Genomic DNA, 10520 nt, shown 5'->3' on the forward strand with positions numbered 1-10520 from the left:
AACCCCAGCACTTTGGGAGGCCGAGACGGATGGATCACGAGGTCAGGAGATTGAGACCATCCTGGCTAACACGGTAAAACCCCGTCTCTACTAAAAAATACAAAAAACTATCCTGGCGAGGTGATGGGCCCCTGTAGTCCCAGGTACTCAGGAGGCTGAGGCTGGAGAATGGCGTGAACCCAGGAGGCGGAGCTTGCAGTGAGCTGAGATCTGGGCGACAGAGTGAGACTCCGTCTCAAAAAAAGAAAAGGGAAAAGGAATACTTCAGTTACTTTTCTGGTTGATGGCATACATTCCTTGATATAACCTTAATGCTTTTTTAATTTCTATGTATTTTGGATGCTGGAGCTTGCCTAACATCTGTGTTTTTTTTTTTTTTTTTTTTTTTTGAGGCAGAGTCCCGCTCTGTCGCCCAGGCTGGAGTGCAGTGGCCGGATCTCAGCTCACTGCAAGCTCCGCCTCCCGGGTTTAAGCCATTCTCCTGCCTCAGCCTCCCGAGTAGCCGGGACTACAGGCGCCTGCCACCTCGCCCGGCTAGTTTTTGGTATTTTTTAGTAGAGACGGGGTTTCACCATGTTAGCCAGGATGGTCTCGATCTCCTGACCTCGTGATCCGCCCGTCTCGGCCTCCCAAAGTGCTGGGATTACAGGCTTGAGCCACCGCGCCCGGCTAACATCTGTGTTTTTATGCCTCACCCTCTCGCGTAACTGTTGGCCACACCAAGACCAGAGAGAAGTGACCAGACTGATTGGTAGCAGGGCTAGGACTGGAATTCCCCAGCCTTTTGATGTCCAGCAGGCTCTGTTTTCTGTATTGCACTGCTCTCCTCTATTTTGACCCCTGTTAGGACAGTGGGTGTGAAGTGTAGCTGGGCGCTTTTGGGGGTGTGCTAGGAGTGTGGCAGATGCCTCAGACTGGCATTTTCCCCTGGTTCTGAATTCTCATCGCTCAGAGTCAGTCCTTAGGCTACTGACTGGGAAGATACAGGAAGTTGTTTTGTATGACAAACTATACCAGGGCATCTTTTTCACCTGGCAATTTATTTGGTTTGGACTGGAATAAATCTCTGATATTGGTTTCTTTGCCAATATTATTAGGAAGTGGAGCCTGACTTGTTAACTTAGCCCAATTCGTAGTGCTTAGAATCTCAGCAAGTGTGTGTTGAACTGAGCGGAAGTGTGAGAGCGTCTTGGACAGTGGTTTGCAAACCTAGCTGCATCTGGGGGGCTGTGGAAAAAGCATGCGTTGCTTACTCCAGACCAGTTGAAATAGAATCTGCAGGAATGGAGCCTGGGCAGCTATAGTGCTGTTAAAAACCCCCAGGTGGTTCTGATATACCGTAAAGGTTGAGATCCACTGATCCACAGTGAATTGGAGTCCTGGATCGTAGACATGCCTTATGCTTTCACCAGCTTAGAATGGCTCTTGTGCTTTAGAACTGTGAAAAAAAGTGTTATGCAAACAAATGTGGAAAGAGCCTAAATGCCACATCCTGTTACTACCTGCCATGAAGTATATTTACCAGTTATTCACTCTGTTGTGACCTCTACCCATTCCACCTTTTCTTCATGGAACAATAATTTGACAGTTAGTTCTGCAGAACCAGAGTAAGTCTAGTTTGATTGGCAGGAAATGATTTTGGGTGTGAAGTGCTCGTTAGGCATTTATTAAACTCTTGTTTGTACCACCGCTGTGCTGGACAGTTTATAATTATTACTTCTTTAAGCAAGGCCTACGGAGTCAGGCTGCCTGGGTTTTGCTAACTAGCTATGTCATTTGGGGCAAGTTTTTAAGCTTATGTAAACTTGACTTTCATCTGTGAAATGGGATGACAAGGGGTCATTATCATCTCACAGGATTGTGCAAATGTGTGTGTAAAGTGCTTAGTTTGGTGCCTAACACACAGAAACTACTCAGTGAAGTTATTATTACACCGTCATCATCATATTTAAATGTAAATATTAAGAGCTAATAAATTTGTAAAAGGTAGTATACCCTCACCTCTTGAACCAAAGACTAGTTTTAAGTGATTGGGTTAATTTATCACTTAAATATTGGCCTCTTGAATACCTTGAATTTCAATTGAACGTAGCCAGAAGATTTCATAATTGGACCGTTGCCTCTGGAAGTTGGAACTTTGTTTGGTTTCCCTTCCTACACTAAGCATGTGGCTGTGCGCACCTTTGTGGTGACTTGTGGTACTGGGGAATCAAAGTTTCATTAGCTTCTTTGGAGGAGATGATCTTACGCTGTACGAAGCACTCAGACTTCGTTAACTGTGTACCATCCAGACAAGACCAGGTGCTTCCCATGGCAGCCTGTCCTTTTCTTAGCTCTCTCATCAATCTAGCCTGTTCCTTCTATTCCTCTTTATACTAGAACTTCTCTTTGAACAAGGAATGTTGTTTTGTCACTGCTAGGTCCCCAGCAATTAGTAATGCCTAGCACACACTAGGTGCCTCCTGAATGTTAATAGGTGATAATCTAGCAGAACACAAGATAAATCCGCAGGTTGAGATTTAAGCTGTGTGGTATGAACGCTGCATTGGCAGACTTATTGAATCAATTTTGTTAATACAAGTTTAAAATGTCTTAGTAACTGACTTAGTTCAGTAATCATTTACTGAGTGTCTTCTAGGCCAGACATTGGGGACAGAGAGATAATAATATATGATCCCTGCCTCATGCGCAGGAAGTCTAGTGTGACGTACAGACATGTGCCAACGGCTGCCATAGAATATGGTGAGTATTAAGATAAAGGGGCACCCTGTGTGCCCTTGGAGCATAGGGCAGGGCTTGTGTTCTGGGAACATGCGTTCCATGTGAAAACACAATTTAAATTAAAAAATTTTTTTTTTTTTGAGACAGAGTCTTGCTCTGTCGTCCAGGCTGGAGTACAGTGGTGTGATCTTGGCTCACTGCAACATGCTCCCCCCAGGTTCAAGCGATTCTCGTGTCTCAGCCTCCCGAGTAGCTGGGATTACAGGTGTGAGCCACCAGGCCCGGCTAATTTTTGCATTTTTAGTAGAGATGGAGTTTCACCATGCTGGCCGGGCTGGTCTTGAACTCCTGACATCAGGTGATCCTCCTGCCTCGGCCTTCCAAAGTTCTGGGATTATGGGCATGTATGTATTCATCCTTTCAAATATCTGTGGGTAGCACTTAACTTTAAATGGGTACTAATTAAACTATTGAATGGCTTTAGTATGGATTGAATGGCTTTGCCCGGGCCTCATTTTTAATTTCCTTCATTAGAGGGGGGAAAAAAAATGCAGGCTGAATATCCCTCATCCAAACTGCTTGGAACCAGAAGTGTCTCAGATTTTTTTACATTTTTGGATTTTTGAATATTTGTATTATACTTGCTGGTTGAGCATCCTGAATTCAAAAATCCAGAGTCTGAGCTGCTCCAATGAACATTTCGTTGAGCGTCACGTCGGCACTGAAAAAGTTGTGGATTTCGGAGTTTCTGGTTAGGGAGACGCATCCTGTGTGGGTGCTGGACTGCTGCAGGAGTTCTGGACCAGAGGTTAGGTGACTAGGCTTTGGTTTTCGCTTTGTTACTAAACAGGCTGTTTTCTTCCATAATCTCGGCTTTAGATCCCCCAGTTATGAAAGAAGGGGATGGGCCATCTGATGTTTAAGGCCTCTGTTAGTTCTGACTTGGAGACACCTGGCTTTAGTTCATCTTCCTTAGGAGTGGACAAAGAACATGGGAATTTTGAAATTGTTAGTCAACATTTACGGGGTCTTTGCAGCCTGGTTTTGGGTAAAGGTCATCTTTAGTGAGCCCAGGGAGAAGCACTGCTTTAGCTATCAGCTGAGAGGGGTAAGCAGTCCTATTAATTTTCCTCTGTGTTAGTGAAAGCATTGTTAAGGGTCACAGCGTTAGTGGAGCTGGCTGGAAAGAGGAGGGGAACTCACTGTTACAGATTATATTGAATGTCTTTTCAGTCACTAAATGCTTTTTATGATAAGTTTTTCAGGATTTCAGTGTTGTATGATTTCTCTGTGTTAAGCACAGGAAATTTAACATCAGCAAAAAAGAATGCTCTTTTTTTTTTGAGATGGAATTTCGCTCTTGTCGCCCAGGCTGGAGCACAGTGGTGTGATCTCAGCTCACTGCAACCTCAGCCTCCTGAGTTCAAGCGATTCTCCTGCCTCAGCCTCCCGAGTGGCTGGGATTACAGGTGCCCGCCAGCATGCCCGGCTAATTTTTGTATTTTTAGTAGAGACAGGGCTTCGCCATAGTGGCCATGCTGTTCTTGAACTTCTGACCTCAGGTGATCCTCCGGACTCGGCTTCCCAAAGTGCTAGGATTACAGGCGTGAGCCGCCACGCCTGGCCTTGAATGTTCTTTCTATGGGAATCTACAAAAGCCAGCTTTTGAGTCTAGTGGCAGAAAACCTCTTCTTCATTGTTTAGCTGTGCTGTGAGCGTGCAGCGCTTCAAGCCCAGCTGAAAAAGCTGTAGTATTTTCTGTCAGTTGGCTGTCTTGGAGAACTTAATGAGCACTGGGCTGGAGTGATATTGTCAGAGTTCATGAGCTGTTTGAGGCTCTTGAAGCCTAGATACTGGGGTTGCCCGAATACATCAGCTGGACTCACTATTTCTCTCGGGAGTCGGGGGGTGGAAAGTGCTGCAGTCTAAAATCTGCTCTTAATTTTACAGTGCTGTTATTAATGGTAAGAATGATTTCATACGTTCGTATTTTGCTTCGTAATTCACAGAGAATTTTAAAATCCATTATCTGATTTTATTCCCTCAGCAGTTCTGTGAAAAAGAGCAGTTTTCATATCCTCTGTTTTCTCATGATTCTCTTGTGGCTCACAGAAGCTAAGAGCCTTCACCAAGGTCATAGGGTGAATGAGTCACAGAGCTGGGAGTAGAGGCTCAGGCTTCTAGGGACCCTGTTTCTTCCTCGATAGCTCGCTCTGGTGGCGCTATGCTCAGGTAACTGCGCATGCTTGCTTTGGTCTTTTATGCTCAGGTAACTGCGCATGCTTGCTTTGGTCTTTTGTAAATCCCTGCCCCATTTCGGGGGAGGTTCTTGGGAGGTTTCTATTCATTTTGGAGCATTTAAGTATCTTGTCCTCTTTCCCTCCTCCCAGATGCATGGGCATTTCTGCAGGCCCCCAGGCTGGCCCTTGTGCGTGGGGGCGTCTCCTGCTTCCACGTTGTTTGCATGCCCCCTTCTGAAGGTGCTCTTCCCCGCATGGAGCCCCCTTGTGCCTGCCTCCACACTGCAGGCTGTTCGGTAAATGTTACTGACTCAGCATCGTTGTTTTCTAGAAATGGGACGGGGTATGGATGCCAAGTTCTTTTCTGTGTGAAGGCTGCGATTGTATCATCTTGCCTTCCCCGTGTGTGTTCCCTGAGGGTGTCACTGTGCTGTGGTCATCTGTGTTCCCCAGGGTGCCTCCGTTGGAGTCCTGGCTGTAGCAGACATGCAGTCAGTGCTCATGGCCTAAATGAGAGGAAGGCCAACAGAGCCATTAAATCTGGAAAATGACAAATGAGGGAAAGGAATTTTTATTTAAGGCATGTGAAAAAGAAATCTTTTTAGAAAAGTTGACCTGTTTCTCAACTGTAGTTGAATTTCAGCTCAGAAAAGCAGCTGTGTGCCCAGAGAGCTTTGGGATTTCAGTTTGTGGCGGATGAATTTAATTTGTTGTTGTATGAATGTATTATCCTTTTGTGGTTTTATTAAACCTTTCTCCTAAATGGAATCGATTTTTCTATAGAAGTCATACTTCCTTTTTGAGAAGTGTAACACTAATTGTATAGGATTGTTTCCCAAAAGATTACCTGCCAGGAACCAAATGCACTGCCTCAGACTCCCGGCCCCTGGTTTCTGCCTGTGCAGCTGCAGGGCAGAGAGGCACGCTGGCGCTGAAATCAAGACACATGTCTGCACCTTCTCTTTCTTTACTGCTGTTTCGTCTCTGAGCTGGCCTGCCTTCAACGTCTAGGAGCTTGGTGGGTGTAGACACGTGACGGTATGGAGGAGGGATATGGTGTTGCAACAGCCAGGAGACTGGCTGAAGTCTCTGTTCTCTTCCTGTCACTGCTCGGACTTTGTATAAGTCACATTTGTAGGGCTGTGCACAGTGGCTCACACCTGTAATCCCAGCACTTTGGGAGGCCGACCTGGGAGGATCTCTTGAGCCCAGAGTTCAGAACCAGTCTCTGGGCAACATGGTGAAACCCCATCCCTACAAAAAATGAAAATTAAAAAATTAGCCAGGTGTGGTGGCTCATGCCTGTAATCCCAGCTACTGGAGAGACTGAGATGCAAGAATCACTTGAGCCCGGGAGGTCAAGGCTGCAGTGAACCATCGTCACGCCACTGCACGCCAACCTGGATAGAGCAAGACCCTGTTTCAAAACAAACAAACAAAGAGAAACCCATTTGTAATAGTGACAGTAGTTAACTTTTGAAAGTTTGGAGAAAGGTTCCTAAATAACCTGTGACCATGGACAACTTACTTAGCCTTTCTAGGCCTCAGTTTCCTCACTGATGAAAAATGAAAGAATATGGTACTGATCTTACAGGATTTCAACAAGAACTAAACGAGATAAAACTCAGAGCCTGGCACCTCGTGAGTGCACACTCAATGTTATTCTTTCACCATTTTAGAGGAAAAAGAATGCTAATGGGTCATTATGGCTAAACATAGTCTATCACTGGTGTTACTCATGGTATTGGAAGGAACTTGAATTCCATATAGATGGTGTGATGGAGAAAGTATTTTGGGCATTGGCAGTATTTATTCAAAGAACAAAGGACGTGTCTGTCCTGTGTGGAGAGCCGTTTCTGCTTGTTTCTTTAAACGCTATGGGAAAAGCTGTCGGCCCTGTGCTCTCTGCCCAACAGCTTCAGTCTCCGCGTATTGATTTGGCCAATTGTCGTTCACTGTCATCATGGCAGCAGCAGTTGAAGGGACAGCTTGTCTTGATTTGCATTTTTGGGTGTTTGTGCTATTTATAGACAATTAAGAAAAGACATGGAAGCCTGTTTATGGCAAGCTGGCAAATTCAGCAAAACGTGGAAAAATCTGTTAGCACAGTTTGCACGTGTGCGGGCACAGAGCAGCCAAAGAAACACACACGTTTTCCCGTATTTTAAAAACTCTCTGGAAAAAAAAAAAAAAAAAAAAGACATTAAACCATTGCCCAGATGGCTTACAGAGCTTTTTCCTTGAAGTACATGAGTGTGGCTGTCAGACATCTGAAACCCGAAGCCAGCTTAAAACATCACCATCATTTTGATGCTACCCCCTACCCGCCCTTTTTTTCCATTTGTAAGGGGCAAGAAAGGAAAGTATCAGCTTACAAAGCCTTTTGTTAAATTAATCTTTCATGTTCTTTCTTTTGGTATCTTATTCTCTGTTTACATTGTATTTTTATTTTTTATTTTTTGAGACAGAGTCTTGCTCTGTCACCCAGGCTGGAGTGCAGTGGTGCGATCTCAGCCCAAGCTGGAGTGCAGTGGTGCGATCTCGGCCCAGGCTGGAGTGCAGCCGTGCGATCTCAGCTCACTACAACCTCTGCCTCCCAGGTGCAAGTGATTCTTGTGCCTCAGCTTCCTGAGTAACTGGGATTACAGGCGTGTGCCACCATGCCCAGCTAATTTTTGTGTTTCTAGTAGAGACAGGGTTTCGCCGTGTTGGTGAGGCTGATCTTGGAACTCAGGTGATCTGCCTGCCTCAGCCTCCCAAAGAGCTGAGATTACAAGTGTGAGCCACTGCGCCTGGCTGCTGTTTCCATTTTGTAACGCTAGCATCACCCCAGTGTAGGGTGGCTAGGGGTGTTCTTTCCTGGTTCCTGGTGTATTTTACTCTACAGCATTGGTCACTCTTGAACATGCTTTTTGGTTGTCTGTCTCCACCTACAAAAATATATGTTCCCTGTTACATCTGAGATCTGTCTATCTATCTATATCTATATCTATCTATCTATATATATCTCCCTGTTATATCTGAGATCTATCTATATCTATATCTATATCTATATCTATATATATATCTCCCTGGTGATATACCAGTGCCTGGCACGTAGATAGTTAGTCAATATTTGTTGAATGAATGAACGAATGAATGGGCTGAAAGAACCTTATTCTTTTTTCTTCTGTCATTTCATGCCAAATGCTTTTGGAAAATGCTGTGTGAACAGGGATCGTGAGCAGGAGAGGTTACACACATTGCTGTGGGATAGCCCATCATCCTCAGATACTTGTCTGGAAGGAGGTGGAGTACTTGAGTAGAAATGATACAAGATAACTTCTTCAGGAAATCAGCCAAGTGTCACAGCTTTTCACATAGGCGTGTGATGTTTGCGTATGTGTGTATGAAGAGCTGTCGTGGCCTAGAATCACGGGCCTTTAGATCCCTTGTACAGATAGAAAAGTAAAGGCCGAGGCCCAGGAGCACTGCAGGCCACCGAGGTGGACTCCCTGTCTGCCCTTCTCAGTGTCCGGTCACTTCTCACTGCAGTCCCCTCTTTACTGCTAAAATCACCTTCCCTGACTCTGAATGTGTAACCACGAGGGAGAAAATGTACTCCAGGCTCACAGTTTGTGGAGAAAAAGCCCAGCAGCTGAAAATCATGTTCACAAAGTTTGTACCTAGAAAAAGTGGCCATTTCTATAGTGTCTTTAAATTTCCCCGTTTCTCATACATTTTATAAACAAGACAGTAGAAGGAGTTTCGGGAACAGCAACTTTAGAACAAGGGGGAAAAAATCAAACCTAGAGCATTCCAGTTTCTGTTTTCTTCTCAGTTTAGGGCTGAGGCACTTTAGCTTCCTGTCTAAGGGACTACTCAAATCTGATTAGAAGCCATTGTGGGCTGGTAATTATCCATAATTTTAGGAAGACAGATGCAGCGCCAACTCTGTTCTCTAATAGCAGGCTTATTAATTTTAAATTTACATGGCAGGAGAAGCAGTTGGCGAGGTGGGATAAGATGCTTGGTCACTGATAGCTTTTTACTTCCACTTATCACATGGGGATTTGGGACCCGGGAAGCCCGCTGACAACAGATGATTATCTGTCCCCTAACCAGCTGGGTTCTTTTTCATCCTGAGCTCAGAAAGATTGCTCCTACTGCAGCCAGGGAAGACGGGTTGTTGACTGGTTAGAAATCATGGCAGGTTATTTTCTCCACCCGCAGTTCACAGTTCGAAAGCAGAGCTATCAAAAAGTTGTCTTCTCAATTGTATTTCAAATCTGGGTGTTTAAAAAATGATGTAAACAAATTAAGCATTTCTTTAATGGTGGTTGTGTGTGTTCTTGATGCGAATGAGAGGTGCATTCCCTTGTAAAATCCCTGGGACTTTATAGGAAGATGTGAGCCTTAGAACAGAAGTTGGTTTTCTAGATGATCGTGTAGACATGATGCTAAGCACCAAACAAAGATGTTGACTGAAGCGATTTAAAAAAATTTTGTCTGAGTTCAGATTTTACACCAATATTTAGAAAATCAGCAAAAGAACTTGGAGGAATGTTTTCAGGCATCCAGTTCAGTCCCCTGCCCACATTGCCATAAAATCCGAGTGTGCGTACAGGGAGGTGCATTCCTTTCTGTTCTCATCACAGGTCCTTCCCTGGCTCTGCACCTGCCTGTCATGCGCGTCCATGTGAAGAGACCACCAAACAGGCTTTGTGTCAGCAGTAAAGCTCTTTAATCACCTGGGTGCAGGCGGGCTGAGTCCGAAAAGAGAGTCAGTGAGTCACCCAGATGAGGGTGGGGCTGTTTTATAGGATTTGGGTAGGTAAAGGAAAATTACAGTCAAAGGGGGTTGTTCTCTGGCGGGCAGGAGTGGGGGGGGGGTCACAAGGTGCTCAGTGGGGGAGGTTTTTGAACCACGATGAGCCAGGAAAAGGAATTTCACAAGATAATATCATCTCTTAAGGCAAGGACTGGCCATTTTCACTTCTTTTGTGGTGGAATGTCATCAGTTAAGGCGGGGCAGGGCATTTGCACTTCTTTTGTGATTCTTCAGTTACTTCAGGCCATCTGGGCATATACATGTAAGTCACAGGGGATGCGATGGCTTGGCTTGGACTCAGAGGCCCACATTGCCCTCTTCCCTACCTTCCCTACCTTTTCCCTCCTGTGCGGTTCTCTCACAAAGTGAATGGCCTCAGCCACAGCTTCTCTGCAGCTGCATCAGACTGTGGTGACAGGAGTGGTGGCTGCTGCAGGGCCTGCTGTCCCCACGGAGGCCAGTCTTGCTTGCCGCTGCAGCCTGGTGATCATTTTGCACCAAAGGTATGTAATTCTACAGAACGAGAGCCAACATGCTGGTGATGGAGGCGTCTTTATCACAGTGCTCTGCATATTTTAATCTTGGGTAGAAAGTATGGAAAAGTATGTGATACCTGTGGTTTGATGTCAGAAGGACGTTGTGAACTTGACGTGGACTGAGGATGTTAAGGTACAACCGGCCCCCCTGGCCTCACTAAATGAGACTTCCCCATCTGCCTGCCAGGCACGCAGAGGCGTGTGGCCACATCT

Source organism: Macaca fascicularis, chromosome 11 (assembly GCF_037993035.2).
Source record: "Macaca fascicularis isolate 582-1 chromosome 11, T2T-MFA8v1.1".
NCBI lineage: Eukaryota > Metazoa > Chordata > Mammalia > Primates > Cercopithecidae > Macaca > Macaca fascicularis.